The sequence below is a fragment of the Hoplias malabaricus genome, chromosome 2 (genome assembly GCF_029633855.1).
Source record: "Hoplias malabaricus isolate fHopMal1 chromosome 2, fHopMal1.hap1, whole genome shotgun sequence".
Lineage (NCBI taxonomy): Eukaryota > Metazoa > Chordata > Actinopteri > Characiformes > Erythrinidae > Hoplias > Hoplias malabaricus.
In genome coordinates this window covers 15,088,226-15,106,329 of record NC_089801.1, presented here as the reverse complement: position 1 = coordinate 15,106,329, position 18,104 = coordinate 15,088,226, and the positions used below count along the sequence as shown (strand labels likewise).

General features: G+C 50.0%; 38 non-coding genes across 38 annotated transcripts; all 38 read right to left on the bottom strand.

Annotated features, from left to right (window-relative positions):
* Window position 1: 1 nt before the first annotated feature.
* On the bottom strand, window positions 2–108 carry LOC136688935 (U6 spliceosomal RNA). Its single transcript, XR_010801618.1, has one exon. It is a non-coding gene; the product is annotated as a U6 spliceosomal RNA (small nuclear RNA).
* A 421-nt stretch (window positions 109–529) lies between these two features.
* LOC136687902 (U1 spliceosomal RNA) lies at window positions 530–693 on the bottom strand. Its single transcript, XR_010800622.1, has one exon. It is a non-coding gene; the product is annotated as a U1 spliceosomal RNA (small nuclear RNA).
* Window positions 694–956: 263 nt separating this feature from the next.
* Window positions 957–1,063, bottom strand: LOC136688934 (U6 spliceosomal RNA). The gene has a single exon (XR_010801617.1). It is a non-coding gene; the product is annotated as a U6 spliceosomal RNA (small nuclear RNA).
* A 421-nt stretch (window positions 1,064–1,484) lies between these two features.
* On the bottom strand, window positions 1,485–1,648 carry LOC136687901 (U1 spliceosomal RNA). Its single transcript, XR_010800621.1, has one exon. It is a non-coding gene; the product is annotated as a U1 spliceosomal RNA (small nuclear RNA).
* A 263-nt stretch (window positions 1,649–1,911) lies between these two features.
* Window positions 1,912–2,018, bottom strand: LOC136688933 (U6 spliceosomal RNA). The gene has a single exon (XR_010801616.1). It is a non-coding gene; the product is annotated as a U6 spliceosomal RNA (small nuclear RNA).
* A 421-nt stretch (window positions 2,019–2,439) lies between these two features.
* LOC136687900 (U1 spliceosomal RNA) lies at window positions 2,440–2,603 on the bottom strand. The gene has a single exon (XR_010800620.1). It is a non-coding gene; the product is annotated as a U1 spliceosomal RNA (small nuclear RNA).
* A 263-nt stretch (window positions 2,604–2,866) lies between these two features.
* On the bottom strand, window positions 2,867–2,973 carry LOC136688932 (U6 spliceosomal RNA). The gene has a single exon (XR_010801615.1). It is a non-coding gene; the product is annotated as a U6 spliceosomal RNA (small nuclear RNA).
* Window positions 2,974–3,394: 421 nt separating this feature from the next.
* LOC136687899 (U1 spliceosomal RNA) lies at window positions 3,395–3,558 on the bottom strand. The gene has a single exon (XR_010800619.1). It is a non-coding gene; the product is annotated as a U1 spliceosomal RNA (small nuclear RNA).
* A 263-nt stretch (window positions 3,559–3,821) lies between these two features.
* On the bottom strand, window positions 3,822–3,928 carry LOC136688931 (U6 spliceosomal RNA). Its single transcript, XR_010801614.1, has one exon. It is a non-coding gene; the product is annotated as a U6 spliceosomal RNA (small nuclear RNA).
* Window positions 3,929–4,349: 421 nt separating this feature from the next.
* Window positions 4,350–4,513, bottom strand: LOC136687898 (U1 spliceosomal RNA). The gene has a single exon (XR_010800618.1). It is a non-coding gene; the product is annotated as a U1 spliceosomal RNA (small nuclear RNA).
* A 263-nt stretch (window positions 4,514–4,776) lies between these two features.
* LOC136688930 (U6 spliceosomal RNA) lies at window positions 4,777–4,883 on the bottom strand. Its single transcript, XR_010801613.1, has one exon. It is a non-coding gene; the product is annotated as a U6 spliceosomal RNA (small nuclear RNA).
* A 421-nt stretch (window positions 4,884–5,304) lies between these two features.
* LOC136687897 (U1 spliceosomal RNA) lies at window positions 5,305–5,468 on the bottom strand. Its single transcript, XR_010800617.1, has one exon. It is a non-coding gene; the product is annotated as a U1 spliceosomal RNA (small nuclear RNA).
* A 263-nt stretch (window positions 5,469–5,731) lies between these two features.
* LOC136688929 (U6 spliceosomal RNA) lies at window positions 5,732–5,838 on the bottom strand. The gene has a single exon (XR_010801612.1). It is a non-coding gene; the product is annotated as a U6 spliceosomal RNA (small nuclear RNA).
* Window positions 5,839–6,259: 421 nt separating this feature from the next.
* LOC136687896 (U1 spliceosomal RNA) lies at window positions 6,260–6,423 on the bottom strand. The gene has a single exon (XR_010800616.1). It is a non-coding gene; the product is annotated as a U1 spliceosomal RNA (small nuclear RNA).
* A 263-nt stretch (window positions 6,424–6,686) lies between these two features.
* On the bottom strand, window positions 6,687–6,793 carry LOC136688928 (U6 spliceosomal RNA). The gene has a single exon (XR_010801611.1). It is a non-coding gene; the product is annotated as a U6 spliceosomal RNA (small nuclear RNA).
* A 421-nt stretch (window positions 6,794–7,214) lies between these two features.
* On the bottom strand, window positions 7,215–7,378 carry LOC136687895 (U1 spliceosomal RNA). Its single transcript, XR_010800615.1, has one exon. It is a non-coding gene; the product is annotated as a U1 spliceosomal RNA (small nuclear RNA).
* Window positions 7,379–7,641: 263 nt separating this feature from the next.
* LOC136688927 (U6 spliceosomal RNA) lies at window positions 7,642–7,748 on the bottom strand. The gene has a single exon (XR_010801610.1). It is a non-coding gene; the product is annotated as a U6 spliceosomal RNA (small nuclear RNA).
* A 421-nt stretch (window positions 7,749–8,169) lies between these two features.
* Window positions 8,170–8,333, bottom strand: LOC136687894 (U1 spliceosomal RNA). The gene has a single exon (XR_010800614.1). It is a non-coding gene; the product is annotated as a U1 spliceosomal RNA (small nuclear RNA).
* A 263-nt stretch (window positions 8,334–8,596) lies between these two features.
* LOC136688925 (U6 spliceosomal RNA) lies at window positions 8,597–8,703 on the bottom strand. The gene has a single exon (XR_010801608.1). It is a non-coding gene; the product is annotated as a U6 spliceosomal RNA (small nuclear RNA).
* A 421-nt stretch (window positions 8,704–9,124) lies between these two features.
* On the bottom strand, window positions 9,125–9,288 carry LOC136687893 (U1 spliceosomal RNA). Its single transcript, XR_010800613.1, has one exon. It is a non-coding gene; the product is annotated as a U1 spliceosomal RNA (small nuclear RNA).
* Window positions 9,289–9,551: 263 nt separating this feature from the next.
* On the bottom strand, window positions 9,552–9,658 carry LOC136688924 (U6 spliceosomal RNA). Its single transcript, XR_010801607.1, has one exon. It is a non-coding gene; the product is annotated as a U6 spliceosomal RNA (small nuclear RNA).
* A 421-nt stretch (window positions 9,659–10,079) lies between these two features.
* LOC136687892 (U1 spliceosomal RNA) lies at window positions 10,080–10,243 on the bottom strand. Its single transcript, XR_010800612.1, has one exon. It is a non-coding gene; the product is annotated as a U1 spliceosomal RNA (small nuclear RNA).
* A 263-nt stretch (window positions 10,244–10,506) lies between these two features.
* On the bottom strand, window positions 10,507–10,613 carry LOC136688923 (U6 spliceosomal RNA). Its single transcript, XR_010801606.1, has one exon. It is a non-coding gene; the product is annotated as a U6 spliceosomal RNA (small nuclear RNA).
* Window positions 10,614–11,034: 421 nt separating this feature from the next.
* LOC136687891 (U1 spliceosomal RNA) lies at window positions 11,035–11,198 on the bottom strand. Its single transcript, XR_010800611.1, has one exon. It is a non-coding gene; the product is annotated as a U1 spliceosomal RNA (small nuclear RNA).
* A 263-nt stretch (window positions 11,199–11,461) lies between these two features.
* On the bottom strand, window positions 11,462–11,568 carry LOC136688922 (U6 spliceosomal RNA). The gene has a single exon (XR_010801605.1). It is a non-coding gene; the product is annotated as a U6 spliceosomal RNA (small nuclear RNA).
* Window positions 11,569–11,989: 421 nt separating this feature from the next.
* Window positions 11,990–12,153, bottom strand: LOC136687890 (U1 spliceosomal RNA). The gene has a single exon (XR_010800610.1). It is a non-coding gene; the product is annotated as a U1 spliceosomal RNA (small nuclear RNA).
* A 263-nt stretch (window positions 12,154–12,416) lies between these two features.
* LOC136688921 (U6 spliceosomal RNA) lies at window positions 12,417–12,523 on the bottom strand. Its single transcript, XR_010801604.1, has one exon. It is a non-coding gene; the product is annotated as a U6 spliceosomal RNA (small nuclear RNA).
* A 421-nt stretch (window positions 12,524–12,944) lies between these two features.
* On the bottom strand, window positions 12,945–13,108 carry LOC136687889 (U1 spliceosomal RNA). Its single transcript, XR_010800609.1, has one exon. It is a non-coding gene; the product is annotated as a U1 spliceosomal RNA (small nuclear RNA).
* Window positions 13,109–13,371: 263 nt separating this feature from the next.
* On the bottom strand, window positions 13,372–13,478 carry LOC136688920 (U6 spliceosomal RNA). Its single transcript, XR_010801603.1, has one exon. It is a non-coding gene; the product is annotated as a U6 spliceosomal RNA (small nuclear RNA).
* A 421-nt stretch (window positions 13,479–13,899) lies between these two features.
* LOC136687950 (U1 spliceosomal RNA) lies at window positions 13,900–14,063 on the bottom strand. Its single transcript, XR_010800666.1, has one exon. It is a non-coding gene; the product is annotated as a U1 spliceosomal RNA (small nuclear RNA).
* A 263-nt stretch (window positions 14,064–14,326) lies between these two features.
* LOC136688919 (U6 spliceosomal RNA) lies at window positions 14,327–14,433 on the bottom strand. Its single transcript, XR_010801602.1, has one exon. It is a non-coding gene; the product is annotated as a U6 spliceosomal RNA (small nuclear RNA).
* Window positions 14,434–14,854: 421 nt separating this feature from the next.
* Window positions 14,855–15,018, bottom strand: LOC136687888 (U1 spliceosomal RNA). Its single transcript, XR_010800608.1, has one exon. It is a non-coding gene; the product is annotated as a U1 spliceosomal RNA (small nuclear RNA).
* A 263-nt stretch (window positions 15,019–15,281) lies between these two features.
* Window positions 15,282–15,388, bottom strand: LOC136688918 (U6 spliceosomal RNA). Its single transcript, XR_010801601.1, has one exon. It is a non-coding gene; the product is annotated as a U6 spliceosomal RNA (small nuclear RNA).
* Window positions 15,389–15,809: 421 nt separating this feature from the next.
* On the bottom strand, window positions 15,810–15,973 carry LOC136687887 (U1 spliceosomal RNA). Its single transcript, XR_010800607.1, has one exon. It is a non-coding gene; the product is annotated as a U1 spliceosomal RNA (small nuclear RNA).
* Window positions 15,974–16,236: 263 nt separating this feature from the next.
* LOC136688917 (U6 spliceosomal RNA) lies at window positions 16,237–16,343 on the bottom strand. The gene has a single exon (XR_010801600.1). It is a non-coding gene; the product is annotated as a U6 spliceosomal RNA (small nuclear RNA).
* Window positions 16,344–16,764: 421 nt separating this feature from the next.
* Window positions 16,765–16,928, bottom strand: LOC136687886 (U1 spliceosomal RNA). The gene has a single exon (XR_010800606.1). It is a non-coding gene; the product is annotated as a U1 spliceosomal RNA (small nuclear RNA).
* Window positions 16,929–17,191: 263 nt separating this feature from the next.
* LOC136688916 (U6 spliceosomal RNA) lies at window positions 17,192–17,298 on the bottom strand. The gene has a single exon (XR_010801599.1). It is a non-coding gene; the product is annotated as a U6 spliceosomal RNA (small nuclear RNA).
* Window positions 17,299–17,719: 421 nt separating this feature from the next.
* Window positions 17,720–17,883, bottom strand: LOC136687885 (U1 spliceosomal RNA). Its single transcript, XR_010800605.1, has one exon. It is a non-coding gene; the product is annotated as a U1 spliceosomal RNA (small nuclear RNA).
* Window positions 17,884–18,104: the final 221 nt, after the last annotated feature.

Sequence of the window (18,104 nt, the reverse complement as noted above, 5' to 3'; positions counted from 1 at the left end):
GCAAAATATGGAACGCCTCACGGATTTGCGTGTCATCCTTTCGCAGGGGCCATGCTAATCTTCTCTGTATCGATCCAATTTTAGTATATGTGCTGCCGTAGCAAGCACAACGTGGACTTCTCACAGGGCCCACATGTACCTGCCGCATGTCCGCAAGCGTTCTGCAATGGGGTAGGTCTCCGAAATGCCTCTCCTTGCTGGTAAAAGTTGGCCCCCTCTGCCTAGTGGTGTGCCAGGCAACCGTAAAAAGACATAAATAAAAAAAACACAAAAGAAAAAAAAATGAAAAATAAAACACACAACTAAAAAAACCCAAAAACAAACAAACCTCAACCACAGCTGACACACATGGAGCTATGCTTGCAGAGAGTGTCTCCAAGTTAGTCTTGGGGACTCACCGATCCTGGGAGCCTGATAAGTATGTGAGCTTTCTCCCTGATCGCATTCCCTCCTGGTAAATCTTCTTTGAGCAATACCGCAGCTTGCGCTATAGTACTGATTCAGGTCTGTCTTTGGAACGAGGTTTTGTCAGGGGAGAGCGCGAACGCAGTCCCCCACTACCAGAAATTATGCAGTCGAGATTCCCACATTTGGGGAATTCGCAAGGGTCAGCTCAGCCGGAGTGCAATGGCTGAGCCTCGCCTTGGGTGAACCACCTTTGTGATCATGGTGTCGCCCCTGCCAGGTAAGTATAAATTCCTTGCAGCAATCTGGCAGGATCCTGTTGATCCCACAGGATGCAGGAAGAGGGTGCGGTGCAGAGAGGTGGTGGGGGAGGGCTTGAGGACTTCCTAGCCCCACCCACCATGCTGATGGAAATGTGATTGTCTTGTGAATGTCTGTGGCCTCTTGTGGTCTGACCAGGCATAGGTTTAGCTCTCCTGGCAGCCACCTTTAACACTATTGCTTGAGGATCTTCTGAAGCAGAGACACGCTGCGTTTCCGGTGTGATGGTGCAAAATATGGAACGCCTCACGGATTTGCGTGTCATCCTTTCGCAGGGGCCATGCTAATCTTCTCTGTATCGATCCAATTTTAGTATATGTGCTGCCGTAGCAAGCACAACGTGGACTTCTCACAGGGCCCACATGTACCTGCCGCATGTCCGCAAGCGTTCTGCAATGGGGTAGGTCTCCAAAATGCCTCTCCTTGCTGGTAAAAGTTGGCCCCCTCTGCCTAGTGGTGTGCCAGGCAACCGTAAAAAGACATAAATAAAAAAAACACAAAAGAAAAAAAAATGAAAAATAAAACACACAACTAAAAAAACCCAAAAACAAACAAACCTCAACCACAGCTGACACACATGGAGCTATGCTTGCAGAGAGTGTCTCCAAGTTAGTCTTGGGGACTCACCGATCCTGGGAGCCTGATAAGTATGTGAGCTTTCTCCCTGATCGCATTCCCTCCTGGTAAATCTTCTTTGAGCAACACCGCAGCTTGCGCTATAGTACTGATTCAGGTCTGTCTTTGGAACGAGATTTTGTCAGGGGAGAGCGCGAACGCAGTCCCCCACTACCAGAAATTATGCAGTCGAGATTCCCACATTTGGGGAATTCGCAAGGGTCAGCTCAGCCGGAGTGCAATGGCTGAGCCTCGCCTTGGGTGAACCACCTTTGTGATCATGGTGTCGCCCCTGCCAGGTAAGTATAACTTCCTTGCAGCAATCTGGCAGGATCCTGTTGATCCCACAGGATGCAGGAAGAGGGTGCGGTGCAGAGAGGTGGTGGGGGAGGGCTTGAGGACTTCCTAGCCCCGCCCACCATGCTGATGGAAATGTGATTGTCTTGTGAATGTCTGTGGCCTCTTGTGGTCTGACCAGGCATAGGTTTAGCTCTCCTGGCAGCCACCTTTAACACTATTGCTTGAGGATCTTCTGAAGCAGAGACACGCTGCGTTTCCGGTGTGATGGTGCAAAATATGGAACGCCTCACGGATTTGCGTGTCATCCTTTCGCAGGGGCCATGCTAATCTTCTCTGTATCGATCCAATTTTAGTATATGTGCTGCCGTAGCAAGCACAACGTGGACTTCTCACAGGGCCCACATGTACCTGCCGCATGTCCGCAAGCGTTCTGCAATGGGGTAGGTCTCCGAAATGCCTCTCCTTGCTGGTAAAAGTTGGCCCCCTCTGCCTAGTGGTGTGCCAGGCAACCGTAAAAAGACATAAATAAAAAAAACACAAAAGAAAAAAAAATGAAAAATAAAACACACAACTAAAAAAACCCAAAAACAAACAAACCTCAACCACAGCTGACACACATGGAGCTATGCTTGCAGAGAGTGTCTCCAAGTTAGTCTTGGGGACTCACCGATCCTGGGAGCCTGATAAGTATGTGAGCTTTCTCCCTGATCGCATTCCCTCCTGGTAAATCTTCTTTGAGCAACACCGCAGCTTGCGCTATAGTACTGATTCAGGTCTGTCTTTGGAACAAGGTTTTGTCAGGGGAGAGCGCGAACGCAGTCCCCCACTACCAGAAATTATGCAGTCGAGATTCCCACATTTGGGGAATTCGCAAGGGTCAGCTCAGCCGGAGTGCAATGGCTGAGCCTCGCCTTGGGTGAACCACCTTTGTGATCATGGTGTCGCCCCTGCCAGGTAAGTATAAATTCCTTGCAGCAATCTGGCAGGATCCTGTTGATCCCACAGGATGCAGGAAGAGGGTGCGGTGCAGAGAGGTGGTGGGGGAGGGCTTGAGGACTTCCTAGCCCCACCCACCATGCTGATGGAAATGTGATTGTCTTGTGAATGTCTGTGGCCTCTTGTGGTCTGACCAGGCATAGGTTTAGCTCTCCTGGCAGCCACCTTTAACACTATTGCTTGAGGATCTTCTGAAGCAGAGACACGCTGCGTTTCCGGTGTGATGGTGCAAAATATGGAACGCCTCACGGATTTGCGTGTCATCCTTTCGCAGGGGCCATGCTAATCTTCTCTGTATCGATCCAATTTTAGTATATGTGCTGCCGTAGCAAGCACAACGTGGACTTCTCACAGGGCCCACATGTACCTGCCGCATGTCCGCAAGCGTTCTGCAATGGGGTAGGTCTCCGAAATGCCTCTCCTTGCTGGTAAAAGTTGGCCCCCTCTGCCTAGTGGTGTGCCAGGCAACCGTAAAAAGACATAAATAAAAAAAACACAAAAGAAAAAAAAATGAAAAATAAAACACACAACTAAAAAAACCCAAAAACAAACAAACCTCAACCACAGCTGACACACATGGAGCTATGCTTGCAGAGAGTGTCTCCAAGTTAGTCTTGGGGACTCACCGATCCTGGGAGCCTGATAAGTATGTGAGCTTTCTCCCTGATCGCATTCCCTCCTGGTAAATCTTCTTTGAGCAACACCGCAGCTTGCGCTATAGTACTGATTCAGGTCTGTCTTTGGAACGAGGTTTTGTCAGGGGAGAGCGCGAACGCAGTCCCCCACTACCAGAAATTATGCAGTCGAGATTCCCACATTTGGGGAATTCGCAAGGGTCAGCTCAGCCGGAGTGCAATGGCTGAGCCTCGCCTTGGGTGAACCACCTTTGTGATCATGGTGTCGCCCCTGCCAGGTAAGTATAAATTCCTTGCAGCAATCTGGCAGGATCCTGTTGATCCCACAGGATGCAGGAAGAGGGTGCGGTGCAGAGAGGTGGTGGGGGAGGGCTTGAGGACTTCCTAGCCCCACCCACCATGCTGATGGAAATGTGATTGTCTTGTGAATGTCTGTGGCCTCTTGTGGTCTGACCAGGCATAGGTTTAGCTCTCCTGGCAGCCACCTTTAACACTATTGCTTGAGGATCTTCTGAAGCAGAGACACGCTGCGTTTCCGGTGTGATGGTGCAAAATATGGAACGCCTCACGGATTTGCGTGTCATCCTTTCGCAGGGGCCATGCTAATCTTCTCTGTATCGATCCAATTTTAGTATATGTGCTGCCGTAGCAAGCACAACGTGGACTTCTCACAGGGCCCACATGTACCTGCCGCATGTCCGCAAGCGTTCTGCAATGGGGTAGGTCTCCGAAATGCCTCTCCTTGCTGGTAAAAGTTGGCCCCCTCTGCCTAGTGGTGTGCCAGGCAACCGTAAAAAGACATAAATAAAAAAAACACAAAAGAAAAAAAAATGAAAAATAAAACACACAACTAAAAAAACCCAAAAACAAACAAACCTCAACCACAGCTGACACACATGGAGCTATGCTTGCAGAGAGTGTCTCCAAGTTAGTCTTGGGGACTCACCGATCCTGGGAGCCTGATAAGTATGTGAGCTTTCTCCCTGATCGCATTCCCTCCTGGTAAATCTTCTTTGAGCAACACCGCAGCTTGCGCTATAGTACTGATTCAGGTCTGTCTTTGGAACGAGATTTTGTCAGGGGAGAGCGCGAACGCAGTCCCCCACTACCAGAAATTATGCAGTCGAGATTCCCACATTTGGGGAATTCGCAAGGGTCAGCTCAGCCGGAGTGCAATGGCTGAGCCTCGCCTTGGGTGAACCACCTTTGTGATCATGGTGTCGCCCCTGCCAGGTAAGTATAACTTCCTTGCAGCAATCTGGCAGGATCCTGTTGATCCCACAGGATGCAGGAAGAGGGTGCGGTGCAGAGAGGTGGTGGGGGAGGGCTTGAGGACTTCCTAGCCCCGCCCACCATGCTGATGGAAATGTGATTGTCTTGTGAATGTCTGTGGCCTCTTGTGGTCTGACCAGGCATAGGTTTAGCTCTCCTGGCAGCCACCTTTAACACTATTGCTTGAGGATCTTCTGAAGCAGAGACACGCTGCGTTTCCGGTGTGATGGTGCAAAATATGGAACGCCTCACGGATTTGCGTGTCATCCTTTCGCAGGGGCCATGCTAATCTTCTCTGTATCGATCCAATTTTAGTATATGTGCTGCCGTAGCAAGCACAACGTGGACTTCTCACAGGGCCCACATGTACCTGCCGCATGTCCGCAAGCGTTCTGCAATGGGGTAGGTCTCCGAAATGCCTCTCCTTGCTGGTAAAAGTTGGCCCCCTCTGCCTAGTGGTGTGCCAGGCAACCGTAAAAAGACATAAATAAAAAAAACACAAAAGAAAAAAAAATGAAAAATAAAACACACAACTAAAAAAACCCAAAAACAAACAAACCTCAACCACAGCTGACACACATGGAGCTATGCTTGCAGAGAGTGTCTCCAAGTTAGTCTTGGGGACTCACCGATCCTGGGAGCCTGATAAGTATGTGAGCTTTCTCCCTGATCGCATTCCCTCCTGGTAAATCTTCTTTGAGCAATACCGCAGCTTGCGCTATAGTACTGATTCAGGTCTGTCTTTGGAACGAGGTTTTGTCAGGGGAGAGCGCGAACGCAGTCCCCCACTACCAGAAATTATGCAGTCGAGATTCCCACATTTGGGGAATTCGCAAGGGTCAGCTCAGCCGGAGTGCAATGGCTGAGCCTCGCCTTGGGTGAACCACCTTTGTGATCATGGTGTCGCCCCTGCCAGGTAAGTATAAATTCCTTGCAGCAATCTGGCAGGATCCTGTTGATCCCACAGGATGCAGGAAGAGGGTGCGGTGCAGAGAGGTGGTGGGGGAGGGCTTGAGGACTTCCTAGCCCCACCCACCATGCTGATGGAAATGTGATTGTCTTGTGAATGTCTGTGGCCTCTTGTGGTCTGACCAGGCATAGGTTTAGCTCTCCTGGCAGCCACCTTTAACACTATTGCTTGAGGATCTTCTGAAGCAGAGACACGCTGCGTTTCCGGTGTGATGGTGCAAAATATGGAACGCCTCACGGATTTGCGTGTCATCCTTTCGCAGGGGCCATGCTAATCTTCTCTGTATCGATCCAATTTTAGTATATGTGCTGCCGTAGCAAGCACAACGTGGACTTCTCACAGGGCCCACATGTACCTGCCGCATGTCCGCAAGCGTTCTGCAATGGGGTAGGTCTCCGAAATGCCTCTCCTTGCTGGTAAAAGTTGGCCCCCTCTGCCTAGTGGTGTGCCAGGCAACCGTAAAAAGACATAAATAAAAAAAACACAAAAGAAAAAAAAATGAAAAATAAAACACACAACTAAAAAAACCCAAAAACAAACAAACCTCAACCACAGCTGACACACATGGAGCTATGCTTGCAGAGAGTGTCTCCAAGTTAGTCTTGGGGACTCACCGATCCTGGGAGCCTGATAAGTATGTGAGCTTTCTCCCTGATCGCATTCCCTCCTGGTAAATCTTCTTTGAGCAACACCGCAGCTTGCGCTATAGTACTGATTCAGGTCTGTCTTTGGAACGAGATTTTGTCAGGGGAGAGCGCGAACGCAGTCCCCCACTACCAGAAATTATGCAGTCGAGATTCCCACATTTGGGGAATTCGCAAGGGTCAGCTCAGCCGGAGTGCAATGGCTGAGCCTCGCCTTGGGTGAACCACCTTTGTGATCATGGTGTCGCCCCTGCCAGGTAAGTATAACTTCCTTGCAGCAATCTGGCAGGATCCTGTTGATCCCACAGGATGCAGGAAGAGGGTGCGGTGCAGAGAGGTGGTGGGGGAGGGCTTGAGGACTTCCTAGCCCCGCCCACCATGCTGATGGAAATGTGATTGTCTTGTGAATGTCTGTGGCCTCTTGTGGTCTGACCAGGCATAGGTTTAGCTCTCCTGGCAGCCACCTTTAACACTATTGCTTGAGGATCTTCTGAAGCAGAGACACGCTGCGTTTCCGGTGTGATGGTGCAAAATATGGAACGCCTCACGGATTTGCGTGTCATCCTTTCGCAGGGGCCATGCTAATCTTCTCTGTATCGATCCAATTTTAGTATATGTGCTGCCGTAGCAAGCACAACGTGGACTTCTCACAGGGCCCACATGTACCTGCCGCATGTCCGCAAGCGTTCTGCAATGGGGTAGGTCTCCGAAATGCCTCTCCTTGCTGGTAAAAGTTGGCCCCCTCTGCCTAGTGGTGTGCCAGGCAACCGTAAAAAGACATAAATAAAAAAAACACAAAAGAAAAAAAAATGAAAAATAAAACACACAACTAAAAAAACCCAAAAACAAACAAACCTCAACCACAGCTGACACACATGGAGCTATGCTTGCAGAGAGTGTCTCCAAGTTAGTCTTGGGGACTCACCGATCCTGGGAGCCTGATAAGTATGTGAGCTTTCTCCCTGATCGCATTCCCTCCTGGTAAATCTTCTTTGAGCAATACCGCAGCTTGCGCTATAGTACTGATTCAGGTCTGTCTTTGGAACGAGGTTTTGTCAGGGGAGAGCGCGAACGCAGTCCCCCACTACCAGAAATTATGCAGTCGAGATTCCCACATTTGGGGAATTCGCAAGGGTCAGCTCAGCCGGAGTGCAATGGCTGAGCCTCGCCTTGGGTGAACCACCTTTGTGATCATGGTGTCGCCCCTGCCAGGTAAGTATAAATTCCTTGCAGCAATCTGGCAGGATCCTGTTGATCCCACAGGATGCAGGAAGAGGGTGCGGTGCAGAGAGGTGGTGGGGGAGGGCTTGAGGACTTCCTAGCCCCACCCACCATGCTGATGGAAATGTGATTGTCTTGTGAATGTCTGTGGCCTCTTGTGGTCTGACCAGGCATAGGTTTAGCTCTCCTGGCAGCCACCTTTAACACTATTGCTTGAGGATCTTCTGAAGCAGAGACACGCTGCGTTTCCGATGTGATGGTGCAAAATATGGAACGCCTCACGGATTTGCGTGTCATCCTTTCGCAGGGGCCATGCTAATCTTCTCTGTATCGATCCAATTTTAGTATATGTGCTGCCGTAGCAAGCACAACGTGGACTTCTCACAGGGCCCACATGTACCTGCCGCATGTCCGCAAGCGTTCTGCAATGGGGTAGGTCTCCAAAATGCCTCTCCTTGCTGGTAAAAGTTGGCCCCCTCTGCCTAGTGGTGTGCCAGGCAACCGTAAAAAGACATAAATAAAAAAAACACAAAAGAAAAAAAAATGAAAAATAAAACACACAACTAAAAAAACCCAAAAACAAACAAACCTCAACCACAGCTGACACACATGGAGCTATGCTTGCAGAGAGTGTCTCCAAGTTAGTCTTGGGGACTCACCGATCCTGGGAGCCTGATAAGTATGTGAGCTTTCTCCCTGATCGCATTCCCTCCTGGTAAATCTTCTTTGAGCAACACCGCAGCTTGCGCTATAGTACTGATTCAGGTCTGTCTTTGGAACGAGATTTTGTCAGGGGAGAGCGCGAACGCAGTCCCCCACTACCAGAAATTATGCAGTCGAGATTCCCACATTTGGGGAATTCGCAAGGGTCAGCTCAGCCGGAGTGCAATGGCTGAGCCTCGCCTTGGGTGAACCACCTTTGTGATCATGGTGTCGCCCCTGCCAGGTAAGTATAACTTCCTTGCAGCAATCTGGCAGGATCCTGTTGATCCCACAGGATGCAGGAAGAGGGTGCGGTGCAGAGAGGTGGTGGGGGAGGGCTTGAGGACTTCCTAGCCCCGCCCACCATGCTGATGGAAATGTGATTGTCTTGTGAATGTCTGTGGCCTCTTGTGGTCTGACCAGGCATAGGTTTAGCTCTCCTGGCAGCCACCTTTAACACTATTGCTTGAGGATCTTCTGAAGCAGAGACACGCTGCGTTTCCGGTGTGATGGTGCAAAATATGGAACGCCTCACGGATTTGCGTGTCATCCTTTCGCAGGGGCCATGCTAATCTTCTCTGTATCGATCCAATTTTAGTATATGTGCTGCCGTAGCAAGCACAACGTGGACTTCTCACAGGGCCCACATGTACCTGCCGCATGTCCGCAAGCGTTCTGCAATGGGGTAGGTCTCCGAAATGCCTCTCCTTGCTGGTAAAAGTTGGCCCCCTCTGCCTAGTGGTGTGCCAGGCAACCGTAAAAAGACATAAATAAAAAAAACACAAAAGAAAAAAAAATGAAAAATAAAACACACAACTAAAAAAACCCAAAAACAAACAAACCTCAACCACAGCTGACACACATGGAGCTATGCTTGCAGAGAGTGTCTCCAAGTTAGTCTTGGGGACTCACCGATCCTGGGAGCCTGATAAGTATGTGAGCTTTCTCCCTGATCGCATTCCCTCCTGGTAAATCTTCTTTGAGCAACACCGCAGCTTGCGCTATAGTACTGATTCAGGTCTGTCTTTGGAACGAGATTTTGTCAGGGGAGAGCGCGAACGCAGTCCCCCACTACCAGAAATTATGCAGTCGAGATTCCCACATTTGGGGAATTCGCAAGGGTCAGCTCAGCCGGAGTGCAATGGCTGAGCCTCGCCTTGGGTGAACCACCTTTGTGATCATGGTGTCGCCCCTGCCAGGTAAGTATAACTTCCTTGCAGCAATCTGGCAGGATCCTGTTGATCCCACAGGATGCAGGAAGAGGGTGCGGTGCAGAGAGGTGGTGGGGGAGGGCTTGAGGACTTCCTAGCCCCGCCCACCATGCTGATGGAAATGTGATTGTCTTGTGAATGTCTGTGGCCTCTTGTGGTCTGACCAGGCATAGGTTTAGCTCTCCTGGCAGCCACCTTTAACACTATTGCTTGAGGATCTTCTGAAGCAGAGACACGCTGCGTTTCCGGTGTGATGGTGCAAAATATGGAACGCCTCACGGATTTGCGTGTCATCCTTTCGCAGGGGCCATGCTAATCTTCTCTGTATCGATCCAATTTTAGTATATGTGCTGCCGTAGCAAGCACAACGTGGACTTCTCACAGGGCCCACATGTACCTGCCGCATGTCCGCAAGCGTTCTGCAATGGGGTAGGTCTCCGAAATGCCTCTCCTTGCTGGTAAAAGTTGGCCCCCTCTGCCTAGTGGTGTGCCAGGCAACCGTAAAAAGACATAAATAAAAAAAACACAAAAGAAAAAAAAATGAAAAATAAAACACACAACTAAAAAAACCCAAAAACAAACAAACCTCAACCACAGCTGACACACATGGAGCTATGCTTGCAGAGAGTGTCTCCAAGTTAGTCTTGGGGACTCACCGATCCTGGGAGCCTGATAAGTATGTGAGCTTTCTCCCTGATCGCATTCCCTCCTGGTAAATCTTCTTTGAGCAATACCGCAGCTTGCGCTATAGTACTGATTCAGGTCTGTCTTTGGAACGAGGTTTTGTCAGGGGAGAGCGCGAACGCAGTCCCCCACTACCAGAAATTATGCAGTCGAGATTCCCACATTTGGGGAATTCGCAAGGGTCAGCTCAGCCGGAGTGCAATGGCTGAGCCTCGCCTTGGGTGAACCACCTTTGTGATCATGGTGTCGCCCCTGCCAGGTAAGTATAAATTCCTTGCAGCAATCTGGCAGGATCCTGTTGATCCCACAGGATGCAGGAAGAGGGTGCGGTGCAGAGAGGTGGTGGGGGAGGGCTTGAGGACTTCCTAGCCCCACCCACCATGCTGATGGAAATGTGATTGTCTTGTGAATGTCTGTGGCCTCTTGTGGTCTGACCAGGCATAGGTTTAGCTCTCCTGGCAGCCACCTTTAACACTATTGCTTGAGGATCTTCTGAAGCAGAGACACGCTGCGTTTCCGGTGTGATGGTGCAAAATATGGAACGCCTCACGGATTTGCGTGTCATCCTTTCGCAGGGGCCATGCTAATCTTCTCTGTATCGATCCAATTTTAGTATATGTGCTGCCGTAGCAAGCACAACGTGGACTTCTCACAGGGCCCACATGTACCTGCCGCATGTCCGCAAGCGTTCTGCAATGGGGTAGGTCTCCAAAATGCCTCTCCTTGCTGGTAAAAGTTGGCCCCCTCTGCCTAGTGGTGTGCCAGGCAACCGTAAAAAGACATAAATAAAAAAAACACAAAAGAAAAAAAAATGAAAAATAAAACACACAACTAAAAAAACCCAAAAACAAACAAACCTCAACCACAGCTGACACACATGGAGCTATGCTTGCAGAGAGTGTCTCCAAGTTAGTCTTGGGGACTCACCGATCCTGGGAGCCTGATAAGTATGTGAGCTTTCTCCCTGATCGCATTCCCTCCTGGTAAATCTTCTTTGAGCAACACCGCAGCTTGCGCTATAGTACTGATTCAGGTCTGTCTTTGGAACGAGATTTTGTCAGGGGAGAGCGCGAACGCAGTCCCCCACTACCAGAAATTATGCAGTCGAGATTCCCACATTTGGGGAATTCGCAAGGGTCAGCTCAGCCGGAGTGCAATGGCTGAGCCTCGCCTTGGGTGAACCACCTTTGTGATCATGGTGTCGCCCCTGCCAGGTAAGTATAACTTCCTTGCAGCAATCTGGCAGGATCCTGTTGATCCCACAGGATGCAGGAAGAGGGTGCGGTGCAGAGAGGTGGTGGGGGAGGGCTTGAGGACTTCCTAGCCCCGCCCACCATGCTGATGGAAATGTGATTGTCTTGTGAATGTCTGTGGCCTCTTGTGGTCTGACCAGGCATAGGTTTAGCTCTCCTGGCAGCCACCTTTAACACTATTGCTTGAGGATCTTCTGAAGCAGAGACACGCTGCGTTTCCGGTGTGATGGTGCAAAATATGGAACGCCTCACGGATTTGCGTGTCATCCTTTCGCAGGGGCCATGCTAATCTTCTCTGTATCGATCCAATTTTAGTATATGTGCTGCCGTAGCAAGCACAACGTGGACTTCTCACAGGGCCCACATGTACCTGCCGCATGTCCGCAAGCGTTCTGCAATGGGGTAGGTCTCCGAAATGCCTCTCCTTGCTGGTAAAAGTTGGCCCCCTCTGCCTAGTGGTGTGCCAGGCAACCGTAAAAAGACATAAATAAAAAAAACACAAAAGAAAAAAAAATGAAAAATAAAACACACAACTAAAAAAACCCAAAAACAAACAAACCTCAACCACAGCTGACACACATGGAGCTATGCTTGCAGAGAGTGTCTCCAAGTTAGTCTTGGGGACTCACCGATCCTGGGAGCCTGATAAGTATGTGAGCTTTCTCCCTGATCGCATTCCCTCCTGGTAAATCTTCTTTGAGCAACACCGCAGCTTGCGCTATAGTACTGATTCAGGTCTGTCTTTGGAACGAGGTTTTGTCAGGGGAGAGCGCGAACGCAGTCCCCCACTACCAGAAATTATGCAGTCGAGATTCCCACATTTGGGGAATTCGCAAGGGTCAGCTCAGCCGGAGTGCAATGGCTGAGCCTCGCCTTGGGTGAACCACCTTTGTGATCATGGTGTCGCCCCTGCCAGGTAAGTATAAATTCCTTGCAGCAATCTGGCAGGATCCTGTTGATCCCACAGGATGCAGGAAGAGGGTGCGGTGCAGAGAGGTGGTGGGGGAGGGCTTGAGGACTTCCTAGCCCCACCCACCATGCTGATGGAAATGTGATTGTCTTGTGAATGTCTGTGGCCTCTTGTGGTCTGACCAGGCATAGGTTTAGCTCTCCTGGCAGCCACCTTTAACACTATTGCTTGAGGATCTTCTGAAGCAGAGACACGCTGCGTTTCCGGTGTGATGGTGCAAAATATGGAACGCCTCACGGATTTGCGTGTCATCCTTTCGCAGGGGCCATGCTAATCTTCTCTGTATCGATCCAATTTTAGTATATGTGCTGCCGTAGCAAGCACAACGTGGACTTCTCACAGGGCCCACATGTACCTGCCGCATGTCCGCAAGCGTTCTGCAATGGGGTAGGTCTCCGAAATGCCTCTCCTTGCTGGTAAAAGTTGGCCCCCTCTGCCTAGTGGTGTGCCAGGCAACCGTAAAAAGACATAAATAAAAAAAACACAAAAGAAAAAAAAATGAAAAATAAAACACACAACTAAAAAAACCCAAAAACAAACAAACCTCAACCACAGCTGACACACATGGAGCTATGCTTGCAGAGAGTGTCTCCAAGTTAGTCTTGGGGACTCACCGATCCTGGGAGCCTGATAAGTATGTGAGCTTTCTCCCTGATCGCATTCCCTCCTGGTAAATCTTCTTTGAGCAACACCGCAGCTTGCGCTATAGTACTGATTCAGGTCTGTCTTTGGAACGAGGTTTTGTCAGGGGAGAGCGCGAACGCAGTCCCCCACTACCAGAAATTATGCAGTCGAGATTCCCACATTTGGGGAATTCGCAAGGGTCAGCTCAGCCGGAGTGCAATGGCTGAGCCTCGCCTTGGGTGAACCACCTTTGTGATCATGGTGTCGCCCCTGCCAGGTAAGTATAAATTCCTTGCAGCAATCTGGCAGGATCCTGTTGATCCCACAGGATGCAGGAAGAGGGTGCGGTGCAGAGAGGTGGTGGGGGAGGGCTTGAGGACTTCCTAGCCCCACCCACCATGCTGATGGAAATGTGATTGTCTTGTGAATGTCTGTGGCCTCTTGTGGTCTGACCAGGCATAGGTTTAGCTCTCCTGGCAGCCACCTTTAACACTATTGCTTGAGGATCTTCTGAAGCAGAGACACGCTGCGTTTCCGGTGTGATGGTGCAAAATATGGAACGCCTCACGGATTTGCGTGTCATCCTTTCGCAGGGGCCATGCTAATCTTCTCTGTATCGATCCAATTTTAGTATATGTGCTGCCGTAGCAAGCACAACGTGGACTTCTCACAGGGCCCACATGTACCTGCCGCATGTCCGCAAGCGTTCTGCAATGGGGTAGGTCTCCGAAATGCCTCTCCTTGCTGGTAAAAGTTGCCCCCCTCTGCCTAGTGGTGTGCCAGGCAACCGTAAAAAGACATAAATAAAAAAAACACAAAAGAAAAAAAAATGAAAAATAAAACACACAACTAAAAAAACCCAAAAACAAACAAACCTCAACCACAGCTGACACACATGGAGCTATGCTTGCAGAGAGTGTCTCCAAGTTAGTCTTGGGGACTCACCGATCCTGGGAGCCTGATAAGTATGTGAGCTTTCTCCCTGATCGCATTCCCTCCTGGTAAATCTTGTTTGAGCAACACCGCAGCTTGCGCTATAGTACTGATTCAGGTCTGTCTTTGGAACGAGGTTTTGTCAGGGGAGAGCGCGAACGCAGTCCCCCACTACCAGAAATTATGCAGTCGAGATTCCCACATTTGGGGAATTCGCAAGGGTCAGCTCAGCCGGAGTGCAATGGCTGAGCCTCGCCTTGGGTGAACCACCTTTGTGATCATGGTGTCGCCTCTGCCAGGTAAGTATAAATTCCTTGCAGCAATCTGGCAGGATCCTGTTGATCCCACAGGATGCAGGAAGAGGGTGCGGTGCAGAGAGGTGGTGGGGGAGGGCTTGAGGACTTCCTAGCCCCACCCACCATGCTGATGGAAATGTGATTGTCTTGTGAATGTCTGTGGCCTCTTGTGGTCTGACCAGGCATAGGTTTAGCTCTCCTGGCAGCCACCTTTAACACTATTGCTTGAGGATCTTCTGAAGCAGAGACACGCTGCGTTTCCGGTGTGATGGTGCAAAATATGGAACGCCTCACGGATTTGCGTGTCATCCTTTCGCAGGGGCCATGCTAATCTTCTCTGTATCGATCCAATTTTAGTATATGTGCTGCCGTAGCAAGCACAACGTGGACTTCTCACAGGGCCCACATGTACCTGCCGCATGTCCGCAAGCGTTCTGCAATGGGGTAGGTCTCCGAAATGCCTCTCCTTGCTGGTAAAAGTTGGCCCCCTCTGCCTAGTGGTGTGCCAGGCAACCGTAAAAAGACATAAATAAAAAAAACACAAAAGAAAAAAAAATGAAAAATAAAACACACAACTAAAAAAACCCAAAAACAAACAAACCTCAACCACAGCTGACACACATGGAGCTATGCTTGCAGAGAGTGTCTCCAAGTTAGTCTTGGGGACTCACCGATCCTGGGAGCCTGATAAGTATGTGAGCTTTCTCCCTGATCGCATTCCCTCCTGGTAAATCTTCTTTGAGCAACACCGCAGCTTGCGCTATAGTACTGATTCAGGTCTGTCTTTGGAACGAGATTTTGTCAGGGGAGAGCGCGAACGCAGTCCCCCACTACCAGAAATTATGCAGTCGAGATTCCCACATTTGGGGAATTCGCAAGGGTCAGCTCAGCCGGAGTGCAATGGCTGAGCCTCGCCTTGGGTGAACCACCTTTGTGATCATGGTGTCGCCCCTGCCAGGTAAGTATAACTTCCTTGCAGCAATCTGGCAGGATCCTGTTGATCCCACAGGATGCAGGAAGAGGGTGCGGTGCAGAGAGGTGGTGGGGGAGGGCTTGAGGACTTCCTAGCCCCGCCCACCATGCTGATGGAAATGTGATTGTCTTGTGAATGTCTGTGGCCTCTTGTGGTCTGACCAGGCATAGGTTTAGCTCTCCTGGCAGCCACCTTTAACACTATTGCTTGAGGATCTTCTGAAGCAGAGACACGCTGCGTTTCCGGTGTGATGGTGCAAAATATGGAACGCCTCACGGATTTGCGTGTCATCCTTTCGCAGGGGCCATGCTAATCTTCTCTGTATCGATCCAATTTTAGTATATGTGCTGCCGTAGCAAGCACAACGTGGACTTCTCACAGGGCCCACATGTACCTGCCGCATGTCCGCAAGCGTTCTGCAATGGGGTAGGTCTCCGAAATGCCTCTCCTTGCTGGTAAAAGTTGGCCCCCTCTGCCTAGTGGTGTGCCAGGCAACCGTAAAAAGACATAAATAAAAAAAACACAAAAGAAAAAAAAATGAAAAATAAAACACACAACTAAAAAAACCCAAAAACAAACAAACCTCAACCACAGCTGACACACATGGAGCTATGCTTGCAGAGAGTGTCTCCAAGTTAGTCTTGGGGACTCACCAATCCTGGGAGCCTGATAAGTATGTGAGCTTTCTCCCTGATCGCATTCCCTCCTGGTAAATCTTCTTTGAGCAACACCGCAGCTTGCGCTATAGTACTGATTCAGGTCTGTCTTTGGAACGAGGTTTTGTCAGGGGAGAGCGCGAACGCAGTCCCCCACTACCAGAAATTATGCAGTCGAGATTCCCACATTTGGGGAATTCGCAAGGGTCAGCTCAGCCGGAGTGCAATGGCTGAGCCTCGCCTTGGGTGAACCACCTTTGTGATCATGGTGTCGCCCCTGCCAGGTAAGTATAAATTCCTTGCAGCAATCTGGCAGGATCCTGTTGATCCCACAGGATGCAGGAAGAGGGTGCGGTGCAGAGAGGTGGTGGGGGAGGGCTTGAGGACTTCCTAGCCCCACCCACCATGCTGATGGAAATGTGATTGTCTTGTGAATGTCTGTGGCCTCTTGTGGTCTGACCAGGCATAGGTTTAGCTCTCCTGGCAGCCACCTTTAACACTATTGCTTGAGGATCTTCTGAAGCAGAGACACGCTGCGTTTCCGGTGTGATGGTGCAAAATATGGAACGCCTCACGGATTTGCGTGTCATCCTTTCGCAGGGGCCATGCTAATCTTCTCTGTATCGATCCAATTTTAGTATATGTGCTGCCGTAGCAAGCACAACGTGGACTTCTCACAGGGCCCACATGTACCTGCCGCATGTCCGCAAGCGTTCTGCAATGGGGTAGGTCTCCGAAATGCCTCTCCTTGCTGGTAAAAGTTGGCCCCCTCTGCCTAGTGGTGTGCCAGGCAACCGTAAAAAGACATAAATAAAAAAAACACAAAAGAAAAAAAAATGAAAAATAAAACACACAACTAAAAAAACCCAAAAACAAACAAACCTCAACCACAGCTGACACACATGGAGCTATGCTTGCAGAGAGTGTCTCCAAGTTAGTCTTGGGGACTCACCGATCCTGGGAGCCTGATAAGTATGTGAGCTTTCTCCCTGATCGCATTCCCTCCTGGTAAATCTTCTTTGAGCAACACCGCAGCTTGCGCTATAGTACTGATTCAGGTCTGTCTTTGGAACGAGATTTTGTCAGGGGAGAGCGCGAACGCAGTCCCCCACTACCAGAAATTATGCAGTCGAGATTCCCACATTTGGGGAATTCGCAAGGGTCAGCTCAGCCGGAGTGCAATGGCTGAGCCTCGCCTTGGGTGAACCACCTTTGTGATCATGGTGTCGCCCCTGCCAGGTAAGTATAACTTCCTTGCAGCAATCTGGCAGGATCCTGTTGATCCCACAGGATGCAGGAAGAGGGTGCGGTGCAGAGAGGTGGTGGGGGAGGGCTTGAGGACTTCCTAGCCCCGCCCACCATGCTGATGGAAATGTGATTGTCTTGTGAATGTCTGTGGCCTCTTGTGGTCTGACCAGGCATAGGTTTAGCTCTCCTGGCAGCCACCTTTAACACTATTGCTTGAGGATCTTCTGAAGCAGAGACACGCTGCGTTTCCGGTGTGATGGTGCAAAATATGGAACGCCTCACGGATTTGCGTGTCATCCTTTCGCAGGGGCCATGCTAATCTTCTCTGTATCGATCCAATTTTAGTATATGTGCTGCCGTAGCAAGCACAACGTGGACTTCTCACAGGGCCCACATGTACCTGCCGCATGTCCGCAAGCGTTCTGCAATGGGGTAGGTCTCCGAAATGCCTCTCCTTGCTGGTAAAAGTTGGCCCCCTCTGCCTAGTGGTGTGCCAGGCAACCGTAAAAAGACATAAATAAAAAAAACACAAAAGAAAAAAAAATGAAAAATAAAACACACAACTAAAAAAACCCAAAAACAAACAAACCTCAACCACAGCTGACACACATGGAGCTATGCTTGCAGAGAGTGTCTCCAAGTTAGTCTTGGGGACTCACCGATCCTGGGAGCCTGATAAGTATGTGAGCTTTCTCCCTGATCGCATTCCCTCCTGGTAAATCTTCTTTGAGCAACACCGCAGCTTGCGCTATAGTACTGATTCAGGTCTGTCTTTGGAACGAGGTTTTGTCAGGGGAGAGCGCGAACGCAGTCCCCCACTACCAGAAATTATGCAGTCGAGATTCCCACATTTGGGGAATTCGCAAGGGTCAGCTCAGCCGGAGTGCAATGGCTGAGCCTCGCCTTGGGTGAACCACCTTTGTGATCATGGTGTCGCCCCTGCCAGGTAAGTATAAATTCCTTGCAGCAATCTGGCAGGATCCTGTTGATCCCACAGGATGCAGGAAGAGGGTGCGGTGCAGAGAGGTGGTGGGGGAGGGCTTGAGGACTTCCTAGCCCCACCCACCATGCTGATGGAAATGTGATTGTCTTGTGAATGTCTGTGGCCTCTTGTGGTCTGACCAGGCATAGGTTTAGCTCTCCTGGCAGCCACCTTTAACACTATTGCTTGAGGA